General features: G+C 42.8%; 1 pseudogene; it reads left to right on the plus strand.

Annotated features, from left to right (window-relative positions):
• Positions 1 to 12177: 12177 nt before the first annotated feature.
• On the plus strand, positions 12178 to 12531 carry LOC102418025 (annotated as a pseudogene).
• The last annotated feature ends 1470 nt before the right edge of the window (positions 12532 to 14001 follow it).

The following is a 14001-nucleotide window of genomic DNA, read 5'->3' on the forward strand; positions in this document are numbered from 1 at the left end:
ATTTAATATATGATAGTGAAACAATTGGAAAGAAATCAATACAGATCCTCTTCTTACATTCAACACCATACCAAATCTAATATGGATTGACGAGAGCCGAATACAACAAATCACATCAAAAAAGGAAAAATGGGACTTTGGATTTGATAGTAAAGTGGGGGTACTTTCTAAGCTTAGAAGTGTTAGAAGGAAATTTTTAAAAAGAAAAGGTTAAGTGTACTTGACCAGATGATCAATGCAAATTTCTATAGGTGTCTTACTCCCCCAATGAATATATCCTCAATGTATTTACAAAGTGATTGCCTCATTGTGAAAGCAACATATTTTATAAAATGCACATGTAGATAAATTGAAATCAGCAGAAATACAATTTCTGAGCACCCAAGCCAGGTCTATGCCAGATACTTTGCAAACGTTCAGTTAAGGTAGACATCCCCAGTTGGCACAGGGAGAAACTGAGGATCAGAGGTATGAAGGGTCTTGCCTAGTCACTCACCTGATGGGCAAGTGTTATTTTTGCTCTCAGACATCTGTTCCCTTACAGCCCCATCCTCCAAGTTCATCATCACCTTGATTTCCTTCAGGTAGCCACTCCCCCATCCTTCACAGCCCAGTGCCTAGGGGAGCCTGGCTCCCACCCCAGGCCCAGAAGATGGGTCCTCAAGGGTCTCTGTTATTGAAGGTGTGGTCTCATTCCTCTTGCCAGTGATTAGCTTTGGAAATGGACATGTGCCACATTCTGGCTGATCCGAAGAGAGGGAGAAATCACCCCCGTGGACTTGGGGAAATAATTTTTTCCTCTCATAAACAGACAGTTCCTTTCTTGTTTTCTGCTGTGCTGTTTTATATTCCTACTAGGATTTCATGAATATGTAATCATCTGCTTCACATCTTTGCTGACCCTTTGTACTACTGTTTTGTTTGTTTGCTTTTTGTATTTTAGCCATTCTATTAGATGTGTAGTGATAATTTGCTGTGATGCTCTTAATTTGCATTTAAACACACAATACCTAATGCAATAAATATCCTAAAGAAATTAACAATGTTAGTGAATTTAAATGTATTGATCTTTTTTTTTTTAATCCTCACCCGAGGATATTTTTTCATTGATTTTTAGAGAGAGCAGAAGGGAGGGGGGAAGAGAGAGAGAGAGAGAGAGAGAGAGAGAGAGAGAGAGAGAGAGAGGAGCCCTAACCGGTTTGGCTCAGTGGATAGAGCATCAGCCTGCGGATTCAAGGGTCCCAGGTTTGATTCCAGTCAAGGGTATGTACCTTGGTTGCGGGCACATCCCCAGTAGGCGGTGTGCAGGAGGCAGCTGATCGATCATCAATGTTTCTAACTCTCTATCCCTCTCCCTTCCTCTCTGTAAAAAATCAATAAAATATATATTTTTAAAAATGTTTAAAAAAAAGAGAGAGAGAGTAACATTGATGTGAGAGAGACACATCAACTGGTTCCCTTCTGATGCATCCTGAACCAGGGCCAGAGATCAAGCCTGCCACTGAGGTATGTGCCCTTGACCAGAATAGAACCTGGGAACCTTCACTCCAAGGGTCGATGCTCTATCCACTGAGCCAAACCATCTAGGGCTAACTATGTTGATCTTTTTATTAATTCCCACTGTTTTATAGATGAGAAAGTTCTTTCCCAATGAGAAATCAGAAAATAATTCAGCTGTATTTTGAGAATCATGTGTGAATGAGATACTTAAAAATGCTATGTTCGTCTCATGATCATTAGAGGTGAGACAGAAACAAGTCTTCTGGGGAAGGGGTGGGGAAGGCCAGATCCTAATCACACTTGCCCCCGCTGAAGTGGCTCTATTTGGGGCTCCATCTTTTGGGAGATAGCACATTTCCTTATTATTGATCCCATTGAGTCCGGGTGTTCCCTGGATGGGCACCAAAGGCCTTGTCACAGAGAAAATGAGTGGAAGAACTGAGATTTGAACCCCTACACATAATTCTAAATGAGAATGTAACCTATGAACACACACATGAAAAAAAAGTTCAAACTCATTAGTAAGCAAAGTAAAGATTAAACAAGACTGAGGCTCCATTTTTTAAAACTACTACATGGTTGAAGATTTGTTAACGGTAAGTGCCATCATATTTTGCTGGTATTTAAGAATGCAAACTATCATAGCTCTTTAAAAACAACAACATCAGCTATCGCTTATTGCATGCTTACAACATGACAAACACTATGCAGAGCAAACAAATGGACTTAACCCTTAAGACAAGCCAACTAAACAGATACTGCTATTTTCAGTTTAAAGATAAAGTTTAGAGAGACCCATGGAACTTGCTGAGTTCTCGCAGGCACAAAGGGTGATTCTCTGCGATCCTACCCCTCTGCCAGTGAACCAAACAAGTGTCAAGACTAGTAAAATAGGAGCACCAACAAACAGAAGAAAATAACTAGATTTTGAAATTTGACATTTTTTTAAAAAGCATTAAAGTAGTCATCACAGGGAAACATCTATTCATTAGCCTTCCTTGCAACATAGTTTCAGCTACATGTTGTACTTGAGCTGCCTATTGAAGGGAGCAGGTGGCTCCCTTATCATTGGGGAGGACCCCTAAGGGTCTTACTCCAGCCCATGGAGCCAGGATGCAACCCAGACCTGTGCTTATAACAAAGCCTGTGCTTATCACAAAGACGACTGGGACCCAACTTAGAAAGCAATTTAGCAAATTAAATCAATAGCCTCAAAAACATTCATATTGCTTAATCTATTAAATTAAATGTTGTGAACAATGTAAAGGCATGAAAGATAAATGCGTTAGAGGCAGAGTTCTTTATAATCATAGAAAATTAGAAATTAATACAAATGTTCGACGGTAGGAGCCTCATTAATTAAGTTGTGTAATGCAACCATTAAAAATACCTTTATAAGGACTCTAAAATAAAGTGGGAAACTGATTATGTTATATTCCTGTCTAATGGAGCAAAAAAACAGGTAAAAGTATTTACAAAAAGTAGTCATAACTGTAAAAGAATTATTTAATGTGTAGAAAAAGTTAGGAAAGAAACATACTAAAAATGTTCACAGAGACTAGATGTTGGTATAATGGGTGATTTTCTTCCATTTCTTGTATATTCTATACTGAGAATGTTCTCTAATGAATGTTACTTTTAGAATAGAAATAATCTTAATAAACTTTATTTTCCGAAAGACACAAACATCTTTATTCAGACAGTAAGCATTACGGAGGGATGGAGAGGCTTCACATGGTGTTCAGAACAAAGGCTCGGAGGAAACGCCATGGCTATCCTGAAACGCCATGGCTATCCTTTACCCACAGTTTTCCCGTACAACCTGATGTCAAATATTTTGCCCCACTGTCAGCTCACGTGAATGGTCATGGTAGACTTATTTAGAACATTTATCCTTATGAAACATCTGGGTGGTTTACCTATGTTTCTGGATCACTAACGCCACAAATCCAGGTAGGTGCAGAACTCTCTGAAGCCTGAAGGAGTTAAATAGCAAAAGGAAATATTATCATATAGTAAATCTGCAAAGTTCATTATTGTATTTTACTAAAACTCCCCTTTTTTTGGAAACACTCTCTTTGCTTGGTGTTTATATCATCTGATGATCTCCCTGGTCTTTCTCTGCTCATCTCTGGTTGTTACTTCTGTCCCCTCTGAGGCTCTCCACTCTGCCCTTCTCTAAAACATACACGCTCACCTTGTCCATCCCAGGCCCTCTACTCTTGTCTATACTCTTGCCTGGACAGCCTCATCTACTCTATTAGCTCCTGCTACCTACCCTCTGGATAGTAGTCATCTTCCAACAGCCCCTAGACTTAGGTTCAACATAAAAGGTTTTATTAGCCTTTATTTTTTAAACTAGAGGCCTGGTGCATGGCACTGGTGGGGTCCCTTGGCCTGGCCTATGCCTGCTCGCTATCTGGGACCCCTCGGGGGATGTCGGAGAGCCAATTTCGGCCCGATCCCTGCAGACCAGGCCTAGGGACCCCACCAGTGCACAAATATGTGCACCGGGCTGCTTTCAGCTCATTCCACACAGGCCAGGTCGAGGGACCCCAGGTGCACAAATCCTCTAGTATGCATATAAGATCTTTGGTTAATCTCTTTCCACCCTCCCCCCAGCAGCAACCTAACCCACAGCCAATTCAGTGCGGACTTGGGCTCCCTCCTCCCTCCTCTCTGGGTCCAGGGTACAGGTGAACCAGATTCGAGGAAACAGTGCCCCAGCAACAACCTAACCCACAGCCGATTCTGCAAGGAATCAGGCTGCCTCCTCTACTGGTTGGAGCATCTACCCCTTGTGGTCATTGCATGTCATAGCTACCAGGCGGACAGTCGCTTAAGCTTTTATATATATAGATAACAGATGACTCTCAGAAATGCTTATCAAGGAACAAGTGTATAAACCAATGTGTTATCCTTTGATTCCCTTTTCCACTAACCTGACTCTCTGGTTGCTAATGTTCCAGTGTTAGTATATACAGGGGTGGGCAAAAGTAAGTTTAGTTGTTCATACGGAAAATAATACAATAATTAATAAATAATAATAATAATACAAGAATAAACTCTGTTTCGCATACTCACAGCTGTAAACAGACTTTTGCCCACTCCTGTAGAGATTGTCTCTTGCTTTCAATGTGCTTTCTCTAAAGTTGTTTCACCATAGTCTTAACAACTCTCAAGTCAACATAGTACTTTATGAAAAATCTGTAGTACATTTATTTGAGAAATCCACACGCTGAAGAAAGCACCCAGGCAGGACAGCCACTCCCTGGGTTCCCAGCTGGCCATGCCTCAGTGAAGGTCCAAAGAGACATGTTCTAAGTAGAATGTCCACACCTGGAACAAATTTGTGTATAAATGGATAACATGACGATCCCCAATTGTTCTTCCTAAGAAAACTCCACCTTTCCTGGTAAATGGTTTAGGTCATGTTTGTTTCTCATTGCATTGTGTGAGAATCAAGGCATTTGTGTTTTCATCCCATCAAAAGATATGTTACAAGGCTCCCTCAGGCGTCAGTCTCTAAATCTTTGAGGCCATTCTCCCTCAACTGCACAGGCTAACTTAAGTATTGTCACTTCCCTAACCCCCTGCCCTTATTGTGTTTGTCAAGTTCGCAGCCAATTGTTTCAGCTCAAAAGATATTTTTGAGTTCCAAATGTATACAAGGAGCTGTGCTAGGCACAGTGGAGTACATGATGAATGAAACAAAAATCTTCGTTCAAAAGTAAATTACAGTTCTGTCCCCTTCCTTTAGCTCTCAGGCCTGACCTGTGCTGTCAGCCACTATCCCCAAATACAACTGCTTGTGGCTGCAGCTCAGGGTTAAACCAATCAGGGGCTGGTGCTGGTTATTTGGTTCTTTATCACAACTTTTATTGCAAACTTTGACTTATCAATACAAACTCAAGTGTAAAAAAAAACCTGATTTCAAAATTACACATTCCAAATGTTCCCCAGTTGTCCCAACCTAATGTTTTAAATATTCTTCTTTCTCAGATCAAGTACTTCCTTCCATTCCCCCTTCTCATCTAGCAGCCTCCTCAGGCAGCATCATGACTGAAATCCACATAAACCATTACTTTCACTAGACAATTGGCTTTCTGTGGCACTAAGTGAAAAAGATTAAGACATCCCCAAGATCATAGCTGGCCTATTATTATTTGATTCCTCTTTCATAGCAAGTTAGAGAGTTTGATGATCACTATTCTTATTCTTCATTATGATTAAATACTGACACTGGGTTTACCCTTACCTTTTTTTTTTTTCTCCAAGTTGCAAACAAAGGAGAGCAGGCATTATTCTGTATTCATTAAAAATTGCTTTGCGTTTTCCTCCATGAATTTCATACTTAGTGCCGTGTGAAAGCCCCTAATAAATAGTAAATGCACAGAGCCAGTGCCATCCATTCAAGAGTGTGGGGGATCTGCGCAAAGGCAGCCTGATCAGGGCTGTGACCTCCCCCACCCCCATCGCAGCCGAGCATCTGCAGTGTGTGCCTGGACCCCCTCCAAGTACTCACTGTCTCCTTTAAAACTTTTATGGGCCTGCTTTTGAAAGCGTCCTCATTCCATATGCAAAGGCCTAGATACATATGCACACCAACCCTATGCATGCAAAGTGTGCAGATGGGCAAAGGAAATTGAAGCCAGGGGGTTGGCGCTGAGACAAATTATTAATCCCAGCAATTCCTAAAAGCCCACACAGGAGTTCTATGGAAAAATAGCCTTTCTTAGAACTGGTAATGGAACTTTTCTTAAATTTCGGAAACGGTAGTTTAATAAAAGTGTAAGAAAAACAGCTTTTAGAACTTTACATTTTTTCCCCATTGTCCCCTTTGAAAACAAGCCTCTGAAAAGCCACAGAGTTTCAACCAGCATCATCATCACCAAAGTTGATCTTCTCTCCATGAGTAGGGACCATGATGTCCTGTGCAAGAGACCAAAGAGTAGGCTTCCTTAACTTAACTAACAGCTGTATGATTCTCTATAAGAAGGGAAAGTGAGTAGAATTTGAGGGCAAGTTCTATACAATAAATGATAATACATTTTCAAATATTTAATATGCAAATAGTATTCATAAACACATAATGGATCTTGCACCAGAAGTGCAAAGCCTTTTTATAAGATTTTTCATTTCAAACTAATTTATAGAACTAAAATGCTTAGATTTCTCAGACCATATTTAGGTCTAAGGACTTCCAGAATTAAGAGTAGGCATTTCTTTTTTTCTTCTATTTCTTTTCTTAAAATTGAGATATAATTAACATATAATATTGTTAGGCATATTAATTTTAGGCATACAACATAATGATTTATGATATGTACATATTGCAAAATGATCACCACAATAAGTCTAGTTAACATCCATCACCACATATAGTTTCTTTTTTTTTCTTATGGTAGGAACTTCTACTCTCTCAACAACTTTCAAATATACAATACAGTATTGTCAACTAGTAGAGTCAGTATTTATAAATGAAGATACATGAAATTTATTATTTTCTCCCCAAAAGAATTCACATGGAGTCGCCTCAGCAGACCTACTTATTTATAAGGTAGACGACAACATTGAGAGAATCCACCTACTTCTCAACGCTTCTTCAGCTTGTCCCCTCATGCCATCTACAATTAGTCACTGCTCAAGCAATCCTTTCACAGAATAGTGACAGCTTTACTCATCCCTGTGCATTTTTCTGTCTCTATTACAATTACCAATATTCTTCTCTAGACTTTAAGATCCTTAAGGATAAAGACTGTGTTGCTCCAAGTTCCTAGCACCTTACTTTCAGGGGAAGTAAGACATTAAGCAATTATTATAGGTTGTGATGAGTGTGCTAGGACAAGCATTGCTCTCAAAGCATGTAGCAGGAAGCCATACCTCCTCTAGGGATCAGGGAAGGACCCCTAGAGGGATAACATTTAAAAGGAAAATTAAATTAAAATTACTTAGGAGATAAGACAAATTGGACTTGATTAACTGAATGAAAGGTTTGTGAGAGCAAAGATAATAATGCCCAAGTTACTCAGGCAGCTGGATATAAATTGAAATAGGAAACAATGAAGAAAAAACATTTTTGGGACTGTGGAGTGAGATAAGGAGTTGAACCTTAGCAATGAAGTTGACGGTGCTATTGAGAGATCTGACAGGAGCTGTGCAGGAGGCAGTGGGATATAGAGGTGTCTAGGAAAGCTGTCTAGGCTCTTTGTGCAAATTCAGCATTTGGATGGCAGTGGAAGGCAAGAGGGTAAATAAGATTTCCCAACAAGATTGGGCAGAGAGAAGAATAAGGATGGAACCAAGGAGAGGAAGCCTAGGGAACGGTGAGGGTGAGGGGGATAAGGAGAAAACTAGGAGAGGGCAGTGTGGGGAGCCAAAGGAACAGAAGGCTTCAAGAAAGAAGGGATGGTCAAAAGGGTCAACACTGCCAAGTCAAGAAAGTGTGATTTAGCAATGAGATCTTCAGTGACCTTGATGCATTGGAAGGCAGGGGGGGAGTGAAGGGTGCAAGAGACAGATTACACTGGTAGAGGTATGAATGGGGGTTCAGAGAAAGGAGGCAGCAAGTCAAGTTTGACAGTGAATGAAGACAAAAGGAGGTAGCTGGAGGGATAGGTAGATTAGATCAGTGTTTCTTAATCCTGGCTGTACAAGTAAAGCAAGAACTCACCACAATAATCTTATATAATAGAAGCATAATATGCAAATCAACCAAACAGTGGACCAACCAGTCAGCGGGAGGGTGGGGCCAGTGAGCAGGCGGTGCCAGGCCAGCCAAGGCGCATGCCAGCAGGCAGAGGGAGGGGCCAACAATGGGGGGGGGGGAGGCTGCAGCAACCAACAGCGGCGGGGGGGGGGGGTTACACCCCAGCATGCACCATCCCTGATTGGCCACCCAGTTGCCTCCCACAGAAGGAGGCCAGCGGTGGCAGCAACAGCAGAGTGATGGGGGCGGTGGTGTCCCCTGATCGCCTGCCCAGTCACCTCACACAGAGGGAGGCCAGACTGTGGCCTAGGCCCACTAGTGGGCCTAAGCTGTCAGTAGGACATCCCTGAGGGCTCCCAGACTGTGAGAGGGCGCAGGCCAGGCTGAGGGACCACCCCCTCCCCCCGCAAGTGCACGAATTTTCATGCACTGGGCCTCTAGTAACCTATAATCACTTAGGAGAACATGGTAAGATGAGGAAAAGACATTTCAGAGCAGAGGGAAACCACAAGAACTTTAGAATACCTTCTTCACAACTACATGCTGAGTTAATCCAATCATAAAATAAAAAGATATTAAACATTTGGGTGGAGGACCAGAGGGGGAGAAATGGAGTGAATAAATTCTATAGATCCTGTGTTAAACAGACTGAGTGCATCTTTCTAAGGAGAACATGGTGGTTCACATTTTGGTTACTTTTAAAAGTTATTTCCGGGTTTCATGTGGCCCAGTCTCTGTACAGAGTCACTTTGAAAAAGAAACATACGCCTGTCTTTGGAAGCCTTGAAGATTAATTCATATCTTTGTTCTTGGTGTTTCTAAAGAGCCAGACTAGACTCATGGCACCTTACAGAAAGCATCCCAGAAATCCTCCTTGGCCATAGTTCTTTCAGTCAAAGCTCGGTATTCATGGTGGCCCTGAAAATCTCTCCTACACACTTTGGTCCATGCAGTGGTCCCTCTTCACCTCCTCCTTTCCCCCATGCTCTTTTCCCAGCTGTAAGGGACTGTCAGGACACCCACCTCTAACTGCCAGCTCTGCCAGGCTGCTCTAGGGTTCTGGGGAACTCTCGGCCCATCTCCCACCCCAGCCCTCCTTTCCACAGAACAGAGTTTGTAGGGTCCTCTGGGATGTGTTTTTCCTTCCCTCTGACTTGTGTGTGGGGAAAACAGACTACTCTACCTCACTCCCACCCCTTTGATATAGGATACTGACACCTTTCTTTCTTTCCTCAGATCAGAGGCTGAAGTCCCCTCTGTCTTTTCTGGAGAAGGTAGTGAATGGGGATCCATTTCTATTCTGGGCAGAGACTGATGCCTTGTCAAAACTTTCACCAGGTAGTGAATGGGTGTCCATTTCTAGTTTGTGCAAAACCTTCACCAGGGGTGACTCTGCCTTCTTACACACACACACACACACACACACACACACACACACACGCACACACTAGCTTATTTACATACAAACAACTTTAAGCCGGAGTCATCCGACTGCCTTTCTTTCAAGAAAATGTCCATATTGTCCATATTGGAGAGAAGGATGCCAACACAGATGAATAGGGATGAGAAATGACAAATAAGAAAGCCCTAAAGGCATTGTTTGAGCCTCTGGATCCTGTAATGATGAAACTTTTTTTTTACCTTAGTTAATAAATGTCTCCCTTTCTTCTCTCCCTCCTTCCCTTCTTTCCTTCTTATCTCTATTTGTATTTTTCCCCTGTTGTTGAGTTTTCCTTAAGCTTGTTTGAGAAAGGGCTCTGTCACTTGCAACTGAAGGAGTTCTAACTCAAACAGTTCCCCTCCCTGAGTTTGGTGATCTGGCTTTTGTAAAGAACCTCATGGACTTGCTTGCCAAGCAAGCCTGGGCTGTTTCTAAAGAACCTCTTGACTTAGGGGCACGGCTTGATGCAAACCTTTCCCTCTCTTTCTGGACATTTTCTGTCTTTATTTGCTAGAAATTTCTTTCCTCCCTACCAGTAAGAAAGTGAGATCACACATATATCACTTAACATTTTACAGGCACTAAAAATTGTTTTGAAAGCATTTTTTAATGACATAGAAAAATACTTGTAATATATGATCTTAATTATTTTAAGTATGGAATAGCTAACCATGGAAGGAAATATATCAAAATATAAACAGTGGTAATAATCTGAGAATAAGATTATGAGTGATTTATATATTGTATTTTCCAATTTTATAAATGGACATTCAATTATTTTGTGATTAGAAAATAATAAGAGTTATTAATATAATATATAAATTGTAGTACATTCATCCAGAGGACAATTTTGTACTCATTAGAAAGAATGTTTTGAAGACATTTCAGTGACTTTGAAAAATGCTCATAATAGAACAATTGGGAAGGTAGACAAAACTATATATATTATGTTAATTATAGATGTGCAAATAGATGCACAGGAAATGAGTAAAGCAATTGCTTTGAAATATTAATGGAAGTTACCTCTGAGTTGTGAGATCATGGTTAATTTTGTTCTCTTCTTTATATGTGTGGGTATTTTTTCCAACTTTAAGAATCAGAATTATTCTTTTATAATCATAATACAATAGTAAAATGTTACTCTGTGGAAAAAACATTTGAAATAGCAACTCTACCTCACGCCCACCCCTTTGATATAGGATACTTGCCACTTTTCTCCTTCCCCAGGTCAGGAGCTGAAGTCCTCTCTCTGTCTTTTCTGGAGGAGGTAGTGAATGGGCGGAGAATGAAGCCTTGTAAAAACCGTCACCAGGTGTGAATCTGTCTTCTTACAGCCAAGTTCCCCTTCTCTAGCCCCAATTTAGCTTTACACACACACACACACACACACACACACACACACACACGTTCGTTTATTTACAAATAATTAAAGCAGAATTTCTCAAAAACGGAGGAGGTAAATCTGGAAATATCACAAAATAAATATTTACATAACATATTTTTAATGCAAACCACTTGGCCTGCACTATGCTTAGTACTTTATGTATATTTTCTCATTTAATCTTTTCAAAATCCCTATGAACAAAGTATCATTATTTCCCTCTGATTAATGGATTAGCAAAACAGAATCTTAAAGAGAGATGAAATACCTTTCCAAGCTTCACACAGCCAATAAGTGGTCGAAGAGGAATCTGAACCAAGGCAATTTTACTGTGGGCGTATGCTGTTAACCAAAACGTATATGACAAACCATGGTAATATACACCATGATTTTTTTATTATTATTATTCTTGCAAAAGGTAGTATAGGTAAAGTTTCAGAAAAGTATCATGATCTGATTCTGCACCATTTCTTGATGTTTGTTGTTGGGATTAAGGATTTTAAAAATAACTGTAGAAAAAGCTCAAGCTACATGTGACTGATTGGAGCTCAGACTTGACATACACAGTGCTGAGCAGTTACGTGTGTCGTTTTAGATCTTCCTGTTCCTGCCAGCTTCTGCACAGATCTGGGTAGGAAAACAAGACAAGGGAGGATATTCCCTAAAGTGCTCACATTTTCTCGCCTTCCCTCACTTTGTTCTGTGTTGCTGGGGTGTGAAGCAGTTAAAGATCACCTCAGTTTTTGTTGGTTAGGGAGCAACACTGAGTTTAGTAGTAAGACTTGAAGCTAATCCCTGTCAGTGTGGCACTACTTCTTGAGGTCTCCGGTTGGAGCCACTGTAGTTTTATCCCTTGACTCTTTCATCTCCACTTGAGTGGGCAAAGCTACTCATGGGAAGAGGCAGGGAGGGGCAGTGGTCATTGCAGGGCCAGAGAAGGTAAAAGGAGGACTAGGGGTTCCTCCCGTTGTACTGGAGACCAGAGAAGAGAAACTTTCCAGAGCATGAGATGGTCAATGGTGCTAAAAGCTGAATACAGGTTAAGTGGTTAAAAACTGAGGGAAAAAGGCTGGATTTGGCAATTTATTAATTGCGGCGAGGCTGCGCTCCTGCTCCTGCTCCCGCTCCCTAGACCGCGGAGGTGCCATGAGCAGCAGAACTGCCTTGAGCGAGTGCCCGTTCACCGTGTGCAGGAGCCTGCACTCCGACCACCTGTGGATCTGGCGGCCCAACGTGTATGTGGATGAGAATGATCGCACCTGGCTGCCCATCATCATCGAGACAGAAAGCAGCCTCCAAGTCCTCATGCGCCAGATCGAGGTCTCCCGCGGGGAGGCCATGCAGCCCAGCCGGCTGCCCCCCAGCATGCTGCTCCTCCTGTGGCAGCTCTACCCTGGCAGGCGGTACCGCGCCTCCGACTCCAGCTTCCGGAGCCTCGTGTACCACATCGAGATCAGTGGCGTCGAGGACATGGTCCTTGAGCAGCTGCCAGACCCGTAGCGCAAGCGGCGCGTGGTCCTGCGGTTCCTGTTCCTGTGCCCTGAGCCGCAGTCCCGCTGGCCTGCAGTGGGGATGTCCATGCTTCTGTGTTCCTTTTTACCAGCCCTGTTGTTCTGTCTGCCACCCCCGCCGGAGGGAGCGAATGGCAGGGGATGAGCCCGCCCAGGGCCCTCGGGAACCTGCCTGCAGCCCCCTCGGCCTCCCCGGCAGATTGGCCCCGAGAGAGCGCGGCTCCAAGTGCCCAGGCCCTACCTGTCCCTGGTTCTCTGAGCTGCCTGCTGGTTTGTGGCCACGCTCTCTCTCTCTGTGTCCCTCCCAACCCAGTCACTCATGTTTTGTGCTACCCACGGGGATACTTCTCGTTTTCCTCCCTCAGCTCTGTGTGCCTCTGGCTGCAAGGCAGCGGGCCCCCCTACACGCCTGAGCCCAGGCCGGGCCCCGCGCCCCTGAGTCAACTCTCTCGTGGCGTGTGCCTGCTCACGGCCATGCCTGCAAAGTCCCACCTGCCACGCAGGTTCACGCACAGCTCACGGGCTCCGTGCTCAGCACTCGGAAGCTTGCAGGTCAAGCGTCCACAGCCCCTGACCTCGCAGGAGGCCACGCCGGCGAGCCCCCCTGTATGACAGAGGTCGGAAGTCCCCCCTTTTATAGGCACCCTCACCCCTGGATGTTATGAGGTTGTATGTAGCATGAACACTTTGTAATATTGATCGATTAAATGTAAGACAACTCATCTAAAAAAAACCACCGCATTTCTGATACAGATTCAGAAGAGAGACAAGAGTAGAATTCATGGTGCCTGGTGGTCAGCAGTGAGTGGGCAGTGAGACGTTGAGTGAGCCCCAGCAGTCTCTTCTTCCTTTGGCAGTGAAGCGTAGTGGGAAGTTTAAGCATGTAACAGAGTTGAGGAAAAGTGTGCACTTGTGTGCATGTGCGTGTGCGTGTGTGTGTGCACCTGTGTGCACGCATGCATCAGAAATAAGAAAGCTGAGCAGGTTTATAAACTGTGCAGGAGACAACACACCAAGAGACAAGAGGATGGAATAACTACCGTGATTGAAAGCTTACTCTGTTCCAGACACAGTGCTAGGGCCTCACGTTATTTGTTTCATTTAATGGCACAGCAAGGCTCAAAGAAGGTAGTTTTCCCAAGATCACACAGCTGTTACTCTGGCAAATAAAACAGACATATCTTTCTGACTCGAAAGACCCATAACCTCTCTATATAAAACAGAGGAAAAGGAGGGAAGTGTATTTAGTACACAAAGGTCCTAGAGGAAGTCATTGGAGTTGGAATAAAAAATGTGGATTAGTAAGGCAGAGGGACATATCTACCCTAAAGGCAAAGGAAGATGAAATCAGAAGGGATTATAACTTAATTTCATTTTATTTGGATAAAAATAGCCTCTGTAGCTGGGGTAGATGTCCAACTAAGTTCCTAGGAGACCACTGATGATTTCATTGACCTTA

This window comes from Myotis lucifugus, unplaced genomic scaffold (assembly GCF_000147115.1).
Source record: "Myotis lucifugus unplaced genomic scaffold, Myoluc2.0 scaffold_70, whole genome shotgun sequence".
In the NCBI taxonomy this organism is placed as follows: domain Eukaryota; kingdom Metazoa; phylum Chordata; class Mammalia; order Chiroptera; family Vespertilionidae; genus Myotis; species Myotis lucifugus.